The 23483-nt window shown below is 34.5% G+C and overlaps 1 protein-coding gene across 3 annotated transcripts in view; it reads left to right on the top strand.

Annotated features, from left to right (window-relative positions):
- The window catches only part of LOC122404937 (1-phosphatidylinositol 4,5-bisphosphate phosphodiesterase epsilon-1-like), a 231231-nt gene that overhangs the window by 26620 nt on the left and 181128 nt on the right, over nucleotides 1–23483 (top strand). For all 3 annotated transcript variants that reach the window (XM_043409383.1, XM_043409544.1, XM_043409459.1), the window contains exon 3: nucleotides 19124–19165. The gene's annotated coding sequence lies outside the window, so the exon portion shown is untranslated. The remainder of the gene's footprint in view (nucleotides 1–19123; nucleotides 19166–23483) is intronic.

The raw sequence follows: 23483 nt of genomic DNA on the forward strand, positions 1-23483 counted from the left end.
AGTCGTATGTCAACTTGTAATGATGTTTGTATTGGAAACGTTTTATGACCAACACAGTAACAATTCCACACAGTAACTATAGTTCAAACAGTAGTATCAACGACAGTTGTATAAGCTACCGTAGAAGAAATTGTAACATCTATGGCTCTTATTAGATTATATAACATATTTAAGTAGGGCCTCTCCTTTGAAAGTGATTAAAATCCTAGAAATATTTCTTGAAACTGATTAATTAAGTAATAAAGCACAAGTTATCGAATAAACTAAAAAATGGTAAGATAGTAAGCTTTATTTGAAACGTAATAGATTCTCAGAAGAATTGGGGACCATTCAGGAATTAGTGAACCCTAAGATAGGTTCTGACGTTGAAAACCGTGTAAATAATAAGGTATATCGATTATTAAAAGAGTACTAAATAAATATAATCAATCTGGGTAGAAATAATTTGCAGGAAAAAATTCAAATTCCGACGTCATTTTTACAGACGAGATCAAATTTAATATCTTTGATTCCGATGGAAAAATAATTGCGCCGGGAAAATCGAATATTGCAATGAATATTAAATATCTTCTATCCGCGGTCAAATTCAAAGCTGGATGACAAATTTAACCATTGCGTTTTTCCGGATTTTTCGATTTCAGAATGTCGGAATTCCTTTTTTTCTTTTATCTCGAGATTCTGGAATTCCACGTGAAAATTTTCGAGAATCTCGAGAAAGCCTTGTCACTTCTAACAGTGGCTCAATTATGGAGAAAACACTAGTAGTTTTGGAACTGCATGTGTGTAAAGTTTAATTATTTTTAATACGTGTTGTTAGACCGTTCTGAGACAGTGGAAACCAGAGATTCGCTCCTTTCATCTTTGCTATATATTTCCTATTTATATCAGAAGCTAACCAGAATTTGATACCAAATTTTTATAAAAAAATATAAATTGTTCAACCGGTTAGATGAAGATGGTTAGTGTTACGCAAGACAGACTACATATTTTTTTCAGAAAACAAATAATAAAAGTAGAAGTGAATATTGAAAAAATTCATTGTACTCTACCTCTCAACATGGAACACCCTGTATATACGAAGAACAAATATTTTTTAGTCGATCAACGTTTCCGTTGATGGCTCATTATTCGAAACGGAAGGGAACAAAAGGAATCTATTTGCTTGTTTGCGTGTTTGACGAAACAATTTCGACGAAAAATAAATCGTTTGTACGGCGTTGCAATTTCATCGCGTGCACGGTGAATTTCAAAAAGAAAATGATGGAAATGAGGAAATTCTCCTGGAACGTCGTAGCACGAGCGGAATAATATACGCACATTTGCATAGAAGTTCGTACGGCGAGAACCTTAGCGCGACTTGTTCCTTTTAACTTGAAATTGTTCTCGTTCGGAAATTTAGAATCTCTTCTTTCCTCAACTTACAAGTGGAACTTCGGTCCTCTAAGAACTATTCATTCTTTACTCTCCTTGAACTCTGAACTTCGGACTCTGGTAGCCTGGACGAAGTCTCGAAACGAACAGAAAACCGTTTCACTGAAATTAGTTATAAAAACTTTCGTTTAATTCTAGCGTTCGATAAATCTAGTTTCCGAGCTATGATCAATGTTCGAGGCGTTGACATATTCGTCTATTTATACTGTCGTTCATAGATCATAGAACACTTGTCTGTGTAGCTTAAAATAATTCAAACATTGAAGAACGTACAATTTACTGAGCAGATCTTATTCCTTCATTACGTTTTATTTAGTTATCATCAACTATTATTCTAACAAGTGGGAATTGTACGTGTAACCGAATTTTCAATATCTATTATCAAAGTATTTATCTGATAGTATCTGAAATCAAATTATTTCTGGAAAATATTTCAGAAAGATTGAAATGAAATTACTCGAGAAGTATATAAATAAATTATTTCTAAGCAAAGTAAAAAGAACATTTAAGATCGTTCAATAACTTTTTGGTAATATCATCGACAATGAAATATAATTTATATTTCCGCTGTATTGCGAAGAATCTAGGAGAGTTAGTTTCGATCTTTGTTAAAAAAAGTTGTACAGTATCGTTTAAAGGAAACTGTAATTCCACTTTGCATGCTCATCGTGGAACTTGGGGAAAAAGTCGCATCGTAGGATAATAGTGGCGATAAAACCGTACAAAATTCTCCTCTACGATTTTTGTCTACCTTCTTTGCTTGGAGCAATAGCCTGGCCCAGTTTCTAGAATCACCCTGTATAAAGTATCCGTACGAGAATACATGCGACTAATAGGATACTCGAGAAATCTTCGATATGCGATCGTATCGTGTTCGTAGAGCAAGCTATGTATTAGTTAGACTTCGTAACATAAGTTATTTATTCTTAAAAACTTCCTCGCGTCCAATATTTATGTTTCCTTTCGAGTTTCTGAAAAGTATACCTTATTAAGCCGGGTTATAATATAATACACTCGTACGTGGCGACAGGAATACTTTCGATATCTTGACCCTAGTTTATTTAATTTCCAAAACGAATAGAAAATACATATAGCAAATAATCTTTGTTACCAATGTTAATCAAATCTAAACGAATCCATACAAACTCCTTTACAAAAAAGAAGAAAATTTTATTTAAATATACAGGATGTTCGGCCACCCCTGGGAAAAATTTTAATGGGGGACTCTAGAGGACAAATTAAGACGAAAATCAGGAATACCAATTTGTTGATGTAGGCTTTGTTAAAAAGTTATTAACGTTTAAAGTTCCGCCTGTACTGAATTTTTTTCTCGAAAAAGCGCAGGATTTCGGGGGTATGTCTATTCGCCAAAAATTATTGTAATTGACCCCCGCAATCGAAAATAATTTTTCCAGAACGATTTGAAATTTTTGAATTTAATTGTTAATAACTTTTTAACAAAGCTTCCATCAACAAATTGGTATTCTTAATTTTCGTCTTATTTTGACCTCTAGAATCCTCCATTAAAATTTTTCTCAGGGGTTCCCATTAATGAAACAGAAACAGAATCGACAATAATTGTTGTTTGCAACATTAGAATGCTAGCAATCGTTAAATTATAGTATAACGAAAAAATGTAGAGCCACGATACGATAGAGCGAAATATTGTTAAAAACGGGAGGAATAGAGCGGAACAAAAACAAAATAAAAGCACGAAATTCAGTTAGACGCTAATCAATAGAAGCAACCGCTTGGAAAACCATAACCGACTGATTTTTTTTGCGGTCTGTCTAAACAATTTTAACGAAATATCGGAGGAACTCACGCAGTTTGCTCGTCGCATATTTTCCTTCATTCCTGAAATTTGTTCGGGCTTTTTTTTCAGAACAGTTGCAAACCGGACGGAGCAGGCGGTTTTTTTTTGGTTCGAAGCAATCTCGTTGCTCGATCAGTTGTTACTAAATGTACACATATTCGTTCTCATGCAGTACGGGAAAACCGAATCGTGGTGGAAATAACGTGTATTGCCTCTATTTCTGTTTAAATTAATTGATTCGTGCGTGCCTATCGGTTGGAAATAAAACCTCGTCAGAAACACATGATATCGGATGAACAGAGACAGGACGATTTACACGAGACTAATGTACGTAAAAATTAAATTCAAACGAAATTGAATCCCAGTATTATATAGTTTAGAACGTTGTTTTACGTAACGTGCTAGTCAATAATACACATTTAACAGAACTTCTTTGAGCAGAGTCGAAGAAATTAAATTGTAGAAGGTTCAGTAATCAAAATATTGAAAAAAGAAATAAAACTATATATTATCTCGCGAAATAAATACGCGCATATTGTTGGAAAGTCCAAATAATTTTATAAGGTATACAAACGAAATACAAAAGAATTGATAATTATTTATTGACACGAATTCGCAACATATTTATGACTTTTATTAATATCCAAATATATTATAGAAAAATCGTGAGCGTATAAATAACGTATTCGACAAAATCGATGTAAAATTTGTGCGGTTTATAAAAATAAAAAAAATATCTCTGAAAGAGTTTCAAACCCAGGTGAAAATAAACGAAAGATGAATTTATATTTCAATTTTATTAAAATCCCTGATATCGTGTGCAAAACGTGATCGATAGCAGGCGTGTACGAAGGCGGCTAGAGTGCCTCGATGAATACGATTGGTTAACTGCCAGACGCATTCTCTCGACGCGCGAGGATTACCATAAGAAGCCAACTCGTCCTCTGGTGACGTCTCTGTGCACCTTGGTTGCATCGTTATTAGACAGAATGGTGTACCGACCAATTGATGATAGCTGTAAATATCACCAAGTGTTTTTGTAAGTCAGTTTTGGCCCACATTCTACTTTCGTCATCAAACGATTCATTGATTCCTTATTTATAAAATCGATCCGTCCAAGTACTTTATGCAGAAATCCTGAAAATATACAGAAATAGTGTGACTCGGCGGTTCTTAACCTTTTATTTATTGCGAACTTTAAATAATTTTTCTCTCCCTCGTAAACAGTCTTCACATTTGGAGGATGGACATTTATTATAATAGTATTTGTACAAACAAGTATCATGCTTTCACTTGGATATTCCAAACGTTAATAGGAAGTTTGAATTCTACGATGATATAGTTAAGTTATTTTTGCAAGTTTCCCCAGACAACATGCACAGTTTAGAAATTAAAATATGACTTGTTATAGTTTCTAAATGTGTGGATCCTAAGAAGATAGCAGTTAGATTATCCCATTTGAATCTAGCTTATTTATTAGCGAGAAATCGTTTTGTTGAAAAATTTATTTAACAAAACCACGCGTTCGTGTGCGTTTAATGTGCGTGTCGCTGTATTGAGGCTGCATAGACACGATACCCTTGGGTGAGGGATTGAAATACACGTAATCAGCGTGTCCGCACAAAGTACAAACTACCAATACGATACCGGTTTGCAAGCCTCGTGTCTCTATACCGTTGGTGCAAAGCCATTGTAAACCTCTTGTTAGTTTCCACAGAGTTCGTGGAACCGATTATTTAGCGAATAACAGACCTCATTTGCAAACGCAACATAATAACTTAATTATCAAACAAAGATATAATGAGGGTGCGAATTATAGAATGCTGTCGTTCAAAGCGCTGATAGTTTCAATTTGTATTGTTTATACAAATGTATAATCGTAAAGTCCAACGTCTACTCTGTGAGAGATAAACTTGTTATGCGAAATTCTGCCTTTGAAGCCGTTGGGCGCTCTCTATTTGAATGACAATAGATAAATGGTGTCTGGAATAATTGGCTATTTGAAATAACCCGTCGTTTCGCGTATCGGAATAATATTCTATTTTAGTTACTCAAATTTCTTATCTAAAATAACTAGTTACTTACTAGACAAATTGGGGAATCTAAATAATCTGTATATTATTACGATGTACTAATGTTCATTTTCAGACAACTATTTATTATTATTAATTGTTTTATACTGTTATAATAACAGTCTGTTCTAAATTTTCATTTAAAATTCATACATTATATGATATGGAATACATTAAAGAATCATACTATTGTTCAATTTGTGTTCCTCGCATCTAATGCATACGTAAAATACATTTCTAAAAACTTTATTATACGTTGCATTCGCACAAAAATATTCATTTCAATCAGGGGTATAGTATTTTCACGAAAAAATTCGTGGAAAATTCTGTTTTGACGCCACCAGGATAACTGTAATCTCTAGTCGTGTGCCTTTGAGGCCAGTCTTAACACCTTGACTATCTTTGCATAGACAGCGCTTGTGTTGATTAGCTTTGCGTACACAGTAAAGAGGAACTATTCCGTGAATATAAGACCACCAACTGCCACCACGGTGGTCCAACCTAATCAGCTGGCTCAAGAGACTGAGGGCTGGGCACCTTGTCAACCTAGGCTTGGAAGGGATTGAGGAACACTCAACCTGTAACCTCTTACGTTGGCCTCCACGGTGCCAGTTAAGCCATAGTAAGGCCTTCCTGGCACCATCAGGAACCACTTTCAGTCATGTTATCTTCCAGTTCTTGATATTAGTCGCGTAGCATCCCGTTTGCACGAGCACGCTTCCTTAAATAGTCCCTGGCTTCTGAAAAGATCATCTTGCGGATTTAAAAAGTGATTTTGTATAATGGGGAATACGATATCTGAAAATATAGGTAACCCTCCTATAACATAGAAAAACAAAAATTTCAAATCATTCCAAAAGAATTATTGTCGGTTGCGAGGGTCAATTACAATCATTTTTGGTGAATACATGTACCTCCGAAATCCTACGCACTTTCGAGAAAAAAATTCGAGTAGGTGGACAAATTTTTCGACAAAATTAAAAAATTTCATATCATTATAAAAAAATTATTTTTGGTTGTGGGGGTCAATTACAATAATTTTTGTGGAAACACATACCCCTGAAATGCTACGCACTTTCGAGAAAAAAATTCTTCACCGAAAATATAATATGTGGCCAGAAATGTTTGTCATTTCATTTTCTGTTTCACTTCCTTTTGTGTTCATTTCTGTAACCTGTTGATAATGTTGCCAGCGAGACACGAAAATGGTAATGGGGCTCTGGAGTCCCAGAGAAATGGGCCGAAAAAATACATTGGGTGTAAGGTCTACTCGTATACCTCGTCTGTGATTATAGTCCTCGTTTTTATCACTTCATATGTAGATATAGTTCAATTTTTCGGCATTGTTCCAGTTCCAAGTATGCCGGATAAACGGAATTTTACTGTAATATATGTAATGAAACGAAACAGAATAGAAAAGACATTCATACAGTTATAAATTTAATAAACACAAGTATTGTCAAGAACGATAGATACTTTGAAATAGAGTATTAATTAACTTTGGAAATGACGATGTTAGGTAGTAAATATATTGATCTATTCAAGCCAATGCCCCAGCAGTAACAGCACGTCGATTACTATTCCACTTGTATTTCCTATTTGTGTTATAATTTTAATAAAGCAATGACCTGTGTTTACAGACATTTTTTTCTTATTTAGTGCCGTAGAATATACTAACAAAGTTCGCACATTAAAACCTGGTTTTAAAATGGTTTCGAAAGGGGTTAAATCATTAGTTTAGAAGATTTTCCAATCTCAATATCGTTCAGTGGTATTGGCATACCTATTTGCATCTAGATTTGCTGAACCGACAGTGGATAGATTTTATTTGACTAAAATACTGTTTTCACTCGAAATTCGATTCCTTATCAAGCGATGGAATAAAATGTACATTCTATTTTAGAAGTTGAAGACAATCTTGGCAGCTCTGTTAAAAAAACAAGGTAGCAGAGCAGCTATTCATACATTATATGTCGAATGAAGAGTTCGAACGTTCTATTTTAGAAGTTGAAGATGACCTTTGTAACTGTATAAAAAAAGCAAGGCAGCAGAAAAGCCAGTAATATATCACATGTCTCCTTTTATACGATGCAACTTTTGCAGAAAAACATTTTGCAATAGTCGATTCGAAGGCTACAATTCGTGGCACTGTTAGGTGGTTAAATCCTTAATAAATGCTCAGTTAAAATATCAGCCCAATATATCATAATCTACACATTCTCATACTATTCGCTAAATAAATCTGTTCTTTTCCGTAATCACTATTCAAAAAATAATTGAATAATATTCGTTTCAAAAACCATTCGTAATTTGTATAAGAGATCGAGGAGTAAATATACATCGTTCCCACCGAAAATAAATTAATAAACGTGAAATATTGTGGTTGAATCCTCGTTAGAATTTCTTTCTCGTGAAATCAAACAAACTTTTGCTCGAAGGATCTTTTTTCTATCGTTAAAAATAAACGAGACAATTTGGTTGGCCCTGTATAGTAGAATATTTTCCAAGTTCCTCCGTGTTCGATGTAACCACGCTTCAAAACCACACCTAAATCAGTTTGCAGTAAGACCGTTATCCTTGTTCCGACGTTCTAACATCGAACAATCGAGTTTTCTTCTTCTTCCGAGTCTTGTAGCGGCGGCAAGTATCGTATTCTATAACCCGAATATTGTTTCCTCGCAGACATCTATAACCGATTCAATCGAGTTTCTATCCGGAACTTGCACTCTGGGGTCTAATTCAGACTCTCGTATAACCCAACTTTGCCCGTCGTGATCTAAGGCAAGCCACTGTTGCCATCCGACACGACGAGCGCAATAATTGCTTTCTGGAATTAACGATTTGCCAATTTCTTGCACGCTTCGGTAGAGTAACACATACTGGATAAATATAATTAAACTAGTATAGTTCTCCAAGTCGAGCACGTTGCACGTTTACAGTTTCCATTAAGCCATTTTCTTAGATAAATTAAGGCTTTTCTAAATTTTATATTAATATCGTCATAGCTGAAACAAAGGTGAAGTTTTCCTTTGTAGCTAATATTTTTGCAAATTACGTGGCTTATACCTTCCTTAATAATTGTAAGCAATAGTAATGGTAATGAGCTTGAAAGAGGCCAGAGAGAGAAAATAATCAAACCGATCGTGATACTTAAAGTATTCAAATAGTTACGTTTGTACCAAGCATGATTAAATTTAATGAGAAAATATCAATCTTTCTCAAGACGCTAATAAACGGAATATAGAGTTTAAGTCTGGAGGGTATTTCAGACCTGGGGATTAAGCTACTTAAGCATTGATAAGCAATTAGTAGATTGAAACAGACTTGACGTTTCTCAAACGATAATGAACTGTAACCTCGTTCTATGCAGTCGTAATCGTGGCTGGGTAATGGGGCAAATAAATTAGAGTGGAAAGAGATCGTTGATATTGTTATTGGACTTTTTCAATTGGCATTTATAACGTGTACTCGGAATTAACCGATTTTTAATACAAAAAGTAGGAAAAGTAATTTGTGAGACGATATCCAAGAATACTCAAAGTTAGTAGATGTTTAATAGTTGTGTTATGTGGAAAAATTCATGCTTTCCTGTCGTAGTTAAAATTAGAGATGGACAATAAATAACTATTCGTTGCTCGTTGAATAAAACTTGGAATTTTAATTATATAAATTTCTTCAATGAATACAGAAAAATTGAATTATTCGATCGAATCAGCGTCACGACGTTTGATTTATCGTTTCTAATAGACAATTCCATTATTCGAATTAAATTTTGCCCATGTCTGGTTAGGAGCGCGTGATGTTAGGCGTTTGTCAAGAGAATAAGAACTATGTTTAGAATACATGCGACGCAGTCATTGTTGGCTAGCCCAGAAATAAGGGGCGACGAGGAGCTTAAAATCTGACAGCTAATGGTTTAGACAATCCTAAATCTCGTTCTTTCCTTCATCCTTTTTTGTTATTTTCCCCCCGGTTATAATTAAGCTTAAAAACTTCCATTTATATTTTATTTAAATTCTCCATAGTATAGATTCTTTATTTCAGCAGATTTTATATTTTATTCTAATGTTTCAACAAATGTTTCTGCGATGTTTATTTATTCATTAATCAAATAGCGATACGTACATAACGATGTAATCGGTTCAAGAGAGAAATTTCGTTGTATCGAATTCACTTTGGACTTGATTTTACTCTTACATAATTTATCTACCAGCAGTTTAGACATTCTCAACAAATTGGATCCACGTAAACTTCGTCTTCGTTCGCCAAGTATGTCAATCTCGTGACACAAATTTATTTTCCACTCGATGTCTCCTCCAGTGTCCAGACTTGATTCTTACGGCAACCAGTCCACCTAAATTCTGTATCCAAGTGCCTAAGTTGACAAAGTTTAGTGATAAATTCCTTCACTTTAACCACAACGTTCATGTATCATACGATGAAACGATTATTTGCCCAGTTTCGTGTCTTAATACTATTGAAAATTAAGCGAAATCGTTTCGTGTTTCATTCGCGTGCTCGTAGTGATTCCATTCGATGAATTATTTTGAGAATATTTGTTTTTCGCCATTAGAAATCGACATCCTTTTATTGCCAATACAATATATTATTCGCTGAAAAATAGTTAAATGTTTTCTTTAAAAAGAATCGGGTGTTATAAAACTCAAATATAATTTTAATAATTTAATTACTTTTCCTGTTAAGCTCTTCAATACAGAATACTCTTAGATAGAGAAATATTTCTACTTAAAAGAAATACATCAGAATGAGTATTATTCTCATTCGACTAATCGACAATCTACTAAATTAATATTTTAGAAAACGATATGAGAAGTTTCGTCTTTCACTATTGAAGCCGTAGCATATTTTATTCACTCTATATAATTTAATTAATATTGTTTTACTATTTATAATCGAAACTTGCGGAAAAATGTGCGATACACGTTCGACAGAGAAGCATAATTGGCTTTTTCTATCGAAAACCAATATCATAGATAGAGACGAGCGTGTTTTAATTAGCGAATTTAAGTGCAACGAGTTTCTTTTAAACAAAGCGAAATCGAAGAAAAATTCTAGTAATTGAGAACAATTATAGAAATTCTCGCGCAATCTCTAAATCCACAAAGATCAATGGTCGGAATATCGTCTTTGTGAAAACCTTTCCCTTTACCGGCAATTAAGAGTATTACCGTAGGTGATTAATTACCATCGGGAAGCAATACAAATGTAAAAATGGTTCGCATTGTAAAGCCACGATGAATAATTTTATTAGATCGGGTCATAAATAACTTTTTACTAGAATTATTGTATTTTTCTTAACACAAATTGCTGATGAATCGCGTCGTACGAATAATTTATTTTATAAAGTGCAAGAATTTATTATTTCACGGAGACCACGTTCGTTATAAATTGTTACAAGTTTCTCAAACACGACTCTCGTTTTAATTTTGTAAGCTATGTTTTATTTATTATTGTAGTAAATTGGCATATGTGGCATCTAATTACATAGATATGACCCTGGCTTGGCCACTTCAGAACATTGATTTTTTTATTGCATGCAAATTTCTAAACCAACTTGGCCACAATGTTTCTCGTCATTATCAGAATAATCTTTTCAAGCGATAGCAATTTGATGTCATCCCTGATTGATTCCGAAGAATCCCAGTTTCTATGCTTTTGCAAATTCCATGAAATTCTATGTCTTCTCACTTTGAACATTACCAACGAATGGACGTTTTTCGGCCATTATTGCAGTCGTTTCGCATCGCTCGTAAGTCCATTTAGGACACGGGTTCAGGACCTGGGAAAAGGATGCGCCATAGCAAAGAATGGAATCCTAAGAACGTGACAGGCATACAACAACACTAATAACACTTAACACAGACGATGCCCAATAAATTCCATCGTACGTAGACAGATCCACAATCGTCTCGAAATTTTTCTCTCTACTTCCTTTTTTAAATAAATATAAAAGACGCCAAATTTCTAGCTAAAATTAATTTCTCTCGTTTCTTATTTCATTGCACGAATTTATACTAATACCTAACGAATATACTTTTTAATTTTTAAACGTTCGAACGAGCTATTTGCGAATCATTAAAATTGTTTTGGGGGAGACTTTTCTGGTCTGTAAGTTTCTCGAAATAGGAAACGTTTCTTAAGATCGCGAAATTATCTGGATTTTCTTCATACTGTTTTCTGCCCTCGACGTTTGTCCGCATTGTAGCATCCGTGCTCTTAATGTTCTAGTGCCCAAAAAGGATCACTTCGGCATACTGATCCCCAAACTCTTGACGCCCTACACTCAAAGGCACTACCGTCTTTCGCTTCCTATAGTTTTTACGAGATGGCTATACATATTTGTTCGAACCACTATACTAACCTTTCCAACTAAACGTTTCCATTCCGACTGATACTTATTCAGTATTACAGCGAATCTCGGGTCGCCTAATCTGATTCTTACTTTATAGACAATTTCTTAAATCTTGTTTCGACTTTCACCCTCGCTCTTACATACGTCCAAAGACCCTAAAAAAAATTAATACTCCGAAATAATTTGTTCCGACTAAACAATTCAACCATTCGCCATTTCAGAAAGTTTCGAACATCGAAAAAATTGTTTTTCTTTCACGAAAGCCAATTTTATCTTTACGCTTAGTAAATATAAAAATTCAAACTAACGTTCTGTTTAAATTTCATGGACGTTTCCTGGGGGGATCGTAAAGAAATTTCAACGAGAGAATCGATACGCAGAACTTTGATTTTTACGTTTAAATAATTCATTTAATTTAACTCTGTTTAGTAATTATCGTTCCCCTTTGTCTCCGTTGCGTTCGAAACGCTTCCTTTCTCTTATTCTCTTCATTTTCTTGTCTGCTTCCAAATATGTACCTGTCTCTCCTTTTGATGGTGCACTCGATATCTAGAGATGTGCGTGTTTGAAACGCTTGTCATGTGCAGATCTCGAGCGCGAGCGTGCACTGCATTTTCCATATCGCGGGATCATAAAAAAAGTCCGGCAAGATGTCTGACGAATTCGTGAAAATCCGTTTGGCAAGTAGGTATCGTGTCCTGACATTCGTATCTCTGCTTATTTCTCAAAGTGGATGCCGAATAAAATCAACTCTCGGCTCTCGATTTGATTTCTTTTTCTTTTTTTGCTTCGTAGCGATGTTAATATTTGCATACTGACGTGAAACACTTGTTACAAAATATAAAATTCGCGCAGATACAATCATTATAGAATTAATATAATTATACAGCATATCGAGTAATTATATATTGAAGATAGCAAAGTAATTTTTACACATTGCAACCATACTTACGATTAGGATAAAATTGACAAAGATTTGTCAGTGACCAGCAGGAGAATTTTTTCAAAACGATTGCAAAAGATATTTGCATATAGATCATCATGTCTGAAATTATCCTCTGTTTTAATTATGAGTTAATAAATTTTGTAATAATGTTACGTGGAGTATAAAAAGTATATGGCTCCTAAATATAAAACACAAATATTAGTCTGTTTAAGTAGGTACGTATTACCTTATGTGAAATAGAAAAAAAGTTGAAACTAATATTGATTCAAGGAATCTGTCAACATTGCAAAGTAGTTGGAATTTATTTCTGAATATCTACCTACAATTCGAGCGATCACTTTTATATTACAGTACTTAAGATTACTTGAAAACTAAACGTATACTTATTTACCAGTCTCCTGAAAGTGGTTAAGGAAGTCCGTACTTATCAAAGTTTAAATCTCATTTCAAATCACATAGACTGAAGGAGAACAGCAGAGTTAAGGAAGTTTTAAAAACATAAAGTTACTTACAAATGCCGAGTGATTCGTTGAACAGTTGAGGTTGGGAGAATAATTTTCCGTTTCGGATTAAACCCAGTTGCCGAAGTAAATTATTTTCACGCGAAACTTCGATTTGTAAAAAGAGAAACACGCAAAGATATAATAGAGTTGATCTAAGAATGTATTTACAAACATACTCCAATCTATTTTGTAATAATCCCTTTATTATTATACATAAAGAGATATTTATTTATTATATATCTCGGAAATGATTCGCCTTCCATAAATTACATCCACTGTAACATAATATTTAAAAATTTTAATGGGTTTCTCCTGAGGCTCAAAATGAATATTACCGCGTCCAATAATTGCAGTAAATGTTTCTACAGATTTACAAAGAACAATTTGAAGATTTTCATTATACCACTCAAAACCAGATTCACGGTTAAATTTGTACACAGACGACGTCCTTCGGGACACTATATCATTGTCTAAGATCGTGAAACGCCTTGCGAGAATTCTCCTTGTTCCCGTTTTCACAAAGCCAATACTTACATGCTTCGCGAGGAAAACGTGCACAGATTGCATTGTACTCGCTTCGAAGGATACCAAATGCTAACAGGCATTTGAATTCTTTGAATACGATTTTGAGTAGCTTAGCGAGCGACTCGGAGTAGTTCCTAATCTCCAAAAAATTCTTTTCTCGGTGATTTACACTAACCAGTGCCTGTGGGTCACTTAATCCTTAAATATAATTTTGTTTTCCTATGTTTAAACGTAATTAAACAAATGTAAAAAATAGATAATTCTAAAAGAGCAAAATAATATTAAAATGAAAGATAAATAATTAAAGTTATAAATAGAAAGATTAATATTTGAAAGATTTATTTTCTTTTGGAATTACATCTCTAAAGACGTCCACATGTTTTTTTTGTTTTTTTCCTCTACGTAGGAAATTAAAAAAAAAATGAAAAACTGAAGTCACGTTTAGTGTACTTGTTATTAACTAGAAGTCTAGAATTTGGAACAAATTAATTGCGGAAAAAAGAACAATAAACCCTTCACGATGGAGTAAAATAATGAGGAACGGTTTAAAAAATCTGTACTCTTTTATGTTCTGGGGCATATTTTACATCTTTTTTCATTTTTCACGTTAAAACCTCGAAACACTGTACACATACACAATCTCACGTTACGGTTCTCCCAGTAAAATTTCGTTTCTTTTACACTCGTTGATTCGCTGGTATTACGTTTACATTTTAATCGACAATGATTATTACCTGTTCTCGATAAAGAAACGTTACTTTATATAAAATCGACAGAGATAAAAACGATCAAAGAATTAAAAGCAGACTTCCACTTTAGATACTAAGCAGTCTATAACAGCGAAAGAGAGAGAAGAAAATGGTATGTGAAAAAGTAAACCATTGCATATTTATAGTGGATTAAACAGTTCAGTAGCATCGATTCATTCGTGTCTCTGACAGATTAAACAGTTTGGTACTTGACATCTTGTCCGTATCTCGAACAAACTCGATTTCTCGTTAATTCAAAATGATACGTACACATTTTTATATTTTCATATTTAAATGATCAGGTACATTACTATTTTTCATAATTTATTTTTATTCATAGTCAATTTTAAAATGTTGTCCCATCGCTTCGCTTTGAAGCTGAGCTTTTTAAATTATGGATTTTGTTACAATTCTTTGAGGTCGTACAAATGTTTGAAAAGCATGAAATAAATTTTATAATTAAAAATATTTACAATATTTGCAATAAAATGAAATTCCTTTATGGATTTTCACATTGTCGTTTCGAGTTACGTTGGAGGTCTTCAGGATCAACCTTGTTTTAAAAAATTGTTTAATAATTATTCTTATGGGTTACAATCTTAATTTTTACGTTATTATATCGCTAATGTATTTTTAACTGTAATTTAAGGGCAATTTATTTATTTCTTCGATTTTATCGCAAAAGACGACGCACGCCTATATAAAAACTCTATCAATGCTTTTTATTATTTTAAAGTACGAAAATATTTTGTTAGAATTCTTTCCAGCAAACATAGAATTAAAAGAAAGGTTGGTCGCGGATAAATTATTGTTCCTTTGGCGTTTGAGTGCAACTTCGAACGAATTTCTATGGCGGGCGGACTGATCTTAATTTTTCACACGTCTCGCGTCGATAAATATTGCGCGATGCGGTGGTAAATCGAAATACGGTTCACAGACTGTACAGTAACATTATTGGGAGTAACCGAGTTTACGATTACTTCCATTTCTTCGAGTTTCTCGACCATATCGAAAAATTTTCTTGCGTGTTCGGCTTGTATCTTCGCCATCTTGTATATTGGCTAAACACGCGGCGCTAGAGAGGTATATTACCTTTCTCACGGGTCTCGTTGAGTAAATCTGTTTCAGCCATATCCACAGGTTTCGCGATGCTTCGCAATTCTTTGCTTGTTTTACCGATCCGACCTTCCATTTTCGTCGCCAGACTTTCATGATTACACGGTGGCGTCATTATCGCCTGTGACACTCGGTATTACTGTTCGCTCTTTCGCGTCCTTTCATCGTCTTTTTCCCAACCACATTGCATTTTCCACGTGTCGTAATTCTCACTGGTTAGAGCTTAACCTTTTCGAACCCGCGATTCAAACGCGTTTTTCGCTCGGGTTTCTCTAATTAACCCTTTCATTTCTAAATTATAAACAAGTCAGAGGGAAAAGCATATACGTCTCCGCGCTCGTATTTATTAGACGACGCGTACTCGATTTAAAAAAATAATTCGACGCTCACGACGAATATATTATTCTAGCTGAAAAGAATTAATGCATATACGAGTATTTATGTATTTGAAAATATAGATGACGGGAATATTTTACTTGGTAATTTTAAATACGAAATTACATGTCTATGATGGGAATGTATGTACATTTAAAAATTCTTGTTTCTCACAAAACAAAGTACTCAGGAAGAGTTCGAACGTATCTGAAATTTATTGGTTCAAGATTAATGCCTTTTTTTATATTTTTTATACTCTTTTTACATTATATGTATACTGTATCCTCGTATTATTATTTTTTACAATTTTCTACTTGAAACTTTCTCCAGCCCTAGTTATTTGTTCGTAACGTTTCCCAAAAAATGTGGAAACTGCCGGTTCGCGAGTTGCAAAGAATTCAAATGCTCTCGAAGTTCCTACGATTCGAGAAGTTAAATCGCCTTTGGTGTTCGGACATTCGAAAGATTTCGAGAAGTTCCCCCCGAGGCGATTGTTAAATATAAAATCGCCTAATATGGTGGTGACACGATTGACAAATCGTGTTACAATTACATTCGATCGACAAAAGGGACGAATATCTCGCGTACACAGAGTTCGTACCATAGATTTTATTCGTCCAGTGTGTTCCTTATATTTACGACGTCTGTAAAAATGTCACTGGAAACAAATATAAAGATCAATTCGCGTAATAAATTCCAAGCAAATACAGTTCGCTATCTCCGATACTCTAGCCAATAAAAAAAAATATATATATATACAACAAAACATCAAAAGAAACAGAAAACTCCGAGGAGCAAATTCAAGTCCACAAATCGGTAATAGTCAATTGTAGTAACAGACCGAATCAATTGTAGATTACACTCGGCCCAGGCAATAAGGTCATTCCGCTTCGTTTCATACCGATTGCTCTTCCATTCGCTGCGATATTAACTGCTGAACCCATTTCTGTTTTTCTCTCCTCGTACAATTCGCCTTCTCATATCGAAACTGTTTTTCTGTTTCTTTATTTCTCTTCCCCTTCGACTATCCCCGTTTCCATTCTCTTCCGTTCTCTCGTCAAATGTGCCCGTATTTTTGCGTTTGTCTTCCTTTCGTCTCCCATTCACGTGCCGGTCTATTCAAATTCACTTTGCTGGACTGGCACATTTTATCCGTTTCTGCACGTTCGAAGCAACAACGAACGGGGCTAATTTAAGAAATCAATTAACAATCGTCCTTGGCTAATGGCGACGAGCAACGCGCATCGATACGTCGAATTGTTTTTCAGTTGCGACGCGAAACGAACGGAGGGGTCGATTCAATCATCAGGCCATTTATTTCGAGCCGCCTCGGTCAAATGACGCCCGCAACGATTCGGAGAATATAGAGGCGATGATGGTGAATGGAAAACATTTTACTTTTCGACTTGATAGCGTCTATGCCGCCCACGCTGTCAGGCTGTTGCCCAATTTTAAACCAATATTTTTTAATACGCGTTTCGAAACTGTCCTGCCACCGGGCGAGCTTATTTGCGAAAATGAAAGTGATTGGGCTGAAAAATGAGGCAACATTTTTAAACACATGGGATGCATTCTTAAAATTCATTAAATTACAACCTCAACAATTTAAGTCTTACATAATCATTAAACAAAGGTACACATTTTAATAAATTATCCTATACATATAGGATTTAAATACACAAATATTTCTGAAAGCTGCTTTAATCATATAAATATTATGTTCTTCACACTCCAGCCTTGTTTTTCGTATGATACATACTGTTTACCAGATCAAAAAGCATTTAAATTTAATTACATTTAAAAATTATAAAATTTTCTTGCTTTTGCCTCGATAATTCACGAGTGGCCGACAATGATTCATGGTTGATCGTAGATCGTTAGATAACACCGAGCAATTTCAGGAAGTGGTGGCGATAACTTTGTGACACCCTGATGGACACAAATCGTGATAATCCGATAGACAGTGGCTACGTATCGAACGTTAAAGAGACCCGTTAAGCGTAACAAGAAATTGAATAATTTAGGGTATTATTTCAGCATCGACTTGTTCTTGTCTCGTGTTCCTCACAAATTCAATATGGCGAGGACGCCTGGCGTAAGAACGGACGTGCTAGCAAAAACCCGGTACCAGTAAAATGGCGTCGCGTTACTGCGTCGGATAAGAAGGACTCCCCGGAGATATTTCCAGCCGAAACATTTTATTTGAGCAAAAGCTAACGAGCAGTTCCACCGGGAATCGAAAGCCCTTGATACGTAAAGATAGACAGACTTGGGAAATCCGACCTCGAGAATTGTCAGTTTTATTCGTCCCTTTTATGTCTATCGCTACTTTCCATCCGCCTTGTTTACCGCCTACAATTTTCGTGGGCTAGTCACTCGAGCACAGTATGGTCATGCAATTAGTCGAAATTTACGAGTCCTAGCCGTTCGACTTTCCGACGAGGCCAAGTGTATTTATCACTCAAATTGCTATAAACGTGCCATTTCTCTGGCGGTTCTCGTTCGTGTACAATTTTCAACCTTTGTTATTTGTTTTTACAGTTGCATTGTTATTTATTTCAGCAGACTTGTTTGCTCTGTTTTGTCCTTTACGGCGAGAATATCGAATTTAAACGAATTTTTTTGACGAATGATTTTCACAACAATATAAGGAAAAGGTATGAATATTGAATTATGCACGATATGTCATAACTATGAACTGTTTAGTTCGAAAGTTTTGTGGTCTTCATTGTTCCTTAATCTTAACGAAGTTATATTCTTTCAAGGAGTACCAAAACCATGGAAGTAGATAATAAATCTTTTTCCCTCTTTCCTGAGGGCTCCCTACGACCAAACTTTTCCGAGTTATTCTTTCGATTAATTATCAGAGGAGCGAATTTAAAAGTGTTCAATGTTACGTAATAAGTATTGATTATATCAGCTTTACGGATGCAAGGAAAACGAGACCAATTATCTTTAACGTTTTGACCGTCACGGGTGCTCTTCAGAAATTTATTTAATAAAGAATTATTGATGTGATATTTTAATAATTTAATGCAATACTGATTTCTATTTCATTGTATCTGTACAGTCTATATACTTGATACTTACTAAATTAGAAAAGCATTTGGCTAAAATCTACATTAAAACTAAACTTATATGTATACCCTGTCGATGTTTATATACTAATTATTTCATTATCAATATATATTATATTTTGATATTTTGTTGTTTACAGACAAAGTCGGACGCATTTACTGGGAAAGGAATACACATTACTGTGAGTACACATTTATTTGGTTCAATTATATTGTGCATTGTACGCCAGAAATTGTACAAACCGAGCCAAAATTTTATTAATCTTCCAGGTATAATATCGAAGAATAGCTTAGAATTTATAATAGCGATGAAACCATTTCTCATATTAAAATGGTTAGTAAAACGTGAACAATTAGACTTTTCATAATTTGCATGATTTTTTTACCTCTTTTACCTTTTGTAACAAAGTAAAACGTGTCGAACGTGTTCTTCTGGCGTATTTTACTCAATTATTAAAATTAATAATACGTAATAATCTCTCCGTAAAAATGAATGCCACGTAATTATATACTTTTTCACATTTTCTTTAAACGTATACATGTAGATATATTCTGAAATAAATTGCAATAGCCTTTTACAGCTGTAAAAAAAAATATTACATAGACATTCTCAAAGGATTGTATTGCTATATACAATATTTCGCAATTTCTATAATATGAGACGAAGTTAGAGCAAAGTGCACGACTGACATTTAATTTCAAAATATACAATGCTGCAATATAAATATGCCCGACAAGTGTAGTTAATTATTATATTCTTAATGGAAATTATATTATTAATTCAATGGGTTTTTTCAAGGAGCAAGTACAATTAGAATTTCTGATTAAGTGTTCCATTAATATTTCAGGAAGAGAGATATTGAATAATCCCTTAAATTCCGTTAACATTCGACTATTACATCGTAATACTCTATTATTAAAATTTGATTGACGAGAATGGCGGTTCAATAAAATTAGAGACTTCTCATTTATCAATCCTATAATGCATAATAGACAGCCTACAATGACAATCTCTAGCAAAACGACTCTGGTTCACTGACATTTCGAGCTTGTTTTTACGCACAACGAGAATAATACGCTTTGCAAATTAATAATTTCCCATTACATAGACGTCGTGGACAATAAACAAATTGCACGCGTGTCGTTAGAAGATTGTTGAAAACAACGTAACTATATTAGCTCCATTACTCCAAAGTTTCCATTTGTAATTATCGTCGTCCTGATTGCAGAACCAATTAACGAATATTGATGACATAATGAAATGTTCCAACCGAAAATTACAAATTTCGTAACAAGCATCGATGGTGGAAATTGCGCAAGTAAACTGAACGAGCTGTATGGCACTCGTCTCAAAACCAGGCGAAACGATCGATTTTCGAATTTGCGGTTTTTAGCCGAGTTAGACGGCGCTGCATCAGAAACGATGTGATTTTCCGTGTCTATACGAGCGTCTGATATTCGCGGTTCAGGATATTGGAGGAACTAGAAATTTCAGGGACCGAGCCAGAAATTATTAATGGCCACCGTAACACATCATTTCCTTATTTCCGGATTGCCAGTCGAAGATATTCTCACCTAATGAACTCGATATGAACGCGAATATTACTCTTTCAATTTCTCGCGATATTGGAAAAGTGGATTCTCCTGTTCCCTCGGATCGTCTCCATTTCATATTCAGATCTCTTCAGTCAGAATGCCTTTCTGTAGTTACTCTAGAGATTCTTTTTTCAAATATTCACAATGTTTAAGAAACCGGTAGAGGAATTTTCCACAAGAATTGCACCGATTATCCCGTTACTAATTCGTTAAACTTTGTTTCTCCCTGGTCCTTATTAAAATTTTTTTATTTCGTTTGAAAAATTCACTTCGAATACATGCTCAAATAATTAGATTTTGTTTTAATTAATTGTACCATTTGGTAAAAATAAAACTGTTCGGTTTTAGCGTTTTTTGACGACTGCGTTCGTTACTTTGTTAAAGTTTCGATATTCGGGACACACTAATGACGACTTCACGCGCAGTTTATTGCACAATGAGCGAAACAGGATGTTGTTCGTTTAAGAATAGCATGGTGCGTTTAATTTCAAAACGTTTTCGTGCAAATACAGGCATACGTAGAGTCGTACTTCGATTTAAGGCTGTGAAACGAACAATTTACGACTGCGAGTATTTCGTTTGAATTTTAGCGCAGTTATGGCAAGAATGTTGCGCCATTTATATTCGCGACGTACTCGGCTCTCGAACATGTATTCGTGGTTCGTCCCGATATTACACTGTTCGCGAAACTTCCATGAATTTTAGATAAAAATTTGATCTACTTCAGTTTTTCGTCCCTGCAGTGAATTTTATTTCTGCGCAGGGAAGAGAAATTGCGAGAATAATAAAAACGAATGTCCTGTATCGTTTATATTCGCGTTATCACTGCATGAAAACGTTAGTATATTCCCTCGTTAAGAACAACGAATGGTTTGGAAAAAAAACATTTCTGTAAATCTGTTTGTTTACATTGGAATCTTTATTTGTAGAATTAGGTTGCAAAATAGTAATTCGTAAACTCTTATCCTTCTATTTTTCATTTACTTGTATCTATGTCAAATGAAAAAAATATTTTATACGCTCGTCTTTGATTTTACGAATATCAAAAATGGTGGATTTTCCTTGGAGAGTTCTTAAGAAATTCGACGAAAAATTCAGAATGAAATTACACATTTATTTTGATTGTTAAGCTTCTCAGTGAGAAATGTAAACGTTTACTGGTTAAGAGAAACTAGAAATCCGATTAGCTTTGCACCTTTTGTGCAGAAGTAGAAACTGGATTACTCGTTACTGTTCTGTTTAAAATAAAGACGTAATAATAGGACTAACTTGCATGTATGCTCTTAATACGCAGAATGCAACGCGAATTTTGTATCTTTCCTGACGCTCACAATAGCGGCGCAACACAGTGGCTGCAGCCGCGTGTCTATAACAGCTTGGACAAAATGTAACGTCCTCCTTCGCATAGAAACTACCCTCTTGCGTCTATTTTCCAGCTTCTCTCGGAAAAAGAATCCTATTTGCAGCGGGGGATCAAATTCTTATAAAATTGTGTGAAACGACGGATAACGGAAGTTATCTGGAACCATCGAGTTTCTTCATAATTGCATTCCTTGTATTTATACATTTTCCTACGTTGCGTTATCCAAAGTATTTACCCTCTAAAGATTTATTTCGTTGAAATGAAATCTTCAGAATATCCAAATATGTTTACTTCTTCGACTCGAAGTTTGATAAGATTCTATTAAGATTGCAAGTAAATTCGTTGTTAATATTGTAAAAGATTCAAGTTAGAAACGTACGTTTGATTATCTTGTTATTTTATCATCGAATAAAATTTTCTAAACGTGAGATAAAATTATTAATGTAGTTTATCCCGAAGTTCCATATTTAAAGATTCTAAAAGAAATTATTCCAAGAATCAATTTCAATCAATTCGAATAATTCCTTTAGTTGTAAAGATGGAAGACAATGTATCAAGGTTTCTGTTGCAGATACGTATCCGGGTTACAATGCAAACGAAAGGAACAATGCTATTTTTGAAACACTCATTAGACGCAGTTATGGACCGTAATACTTTTCTTGAGAACCTGGGTAGGGCTGGAAAGTACCAGCTAATTGTCTCCAGAAAGCATTCTAGTCGGACTGCTTTCTGTGGCAATTGACGCACCGTGAGCCTGTGGTAGACGAGAGGACGCAGGATTTATTGGTTGGTTTCCTAGGACAAAGAATTCATTGTGCAATGCCCCAGCGGTAGAACTGGCTGGCGTTGCAAGATTTAGGAAACCATTCGAAATATTTATTGATTTTCCTTTAGTCTCCACGTGCTCGATCCTTCGAGATTGTGTCAATGGACAGTAGAAATCCATTTATACGAACAGATCGGGGCTAACTAGGTAGCTCGGTTAACAAGAGTCTACGGGATTATCCCTTCTACTACTGTTTATTGATTCGTATACCTAATAGGAGCTAAACAACATGTTCGGCGAACCATGTACCGTGACGACGTTAGCTCCGATTAATGGAGTTCTAGTGTAGTTTGGTCAAGAATAATGATAATTTAAAATTTATTGCGACCCTTTAAACGACGAGTTTCGTACGACTTGTCTGTGCAAACTTCAACTTTGATCATTTTTTACATAAATTAAAAAATTTAGATATCATTTAGAAACTGGATTGGGAAATTTCATACAAATTGAAATAGGTAGGTCTTATTCAATCTAAAGAATTATTAAGTTATTTTATTTTTATTAAATAAATTCGACACTATTGTTTTTATGTAATTTATATTAGTCCAAGTGAGTACGTCTGCTAGTAAATTTTAATTTACCCTGTTTGGTCCAAATACAGTGTCACAAAGATATCTTTATTTTTTTTTATGTAGAGAAAAGGAAGTTTTCCTAGGTATTTTTTAAAATTTCAGAACAGTATCTTATCATTCAATTTTGTCGTGAAGCATTTTTC

This window comes from Colletes gigas, unplaced genomic scaffold, assembly GCF_013123115.1.
Source record: "Colletes gigas isolate AHSC1104 unplaced genomic scaffold, ASM1312311v1 Colletes_gigas_Sc00001, whole genome shotgun sequence".
Taxonomy (NCBI): Eukaryota; Metazoa; Arthropoda; class Insecta; order Hymenoptera; family Colletidae; genus Colletes; species Colletes gigas.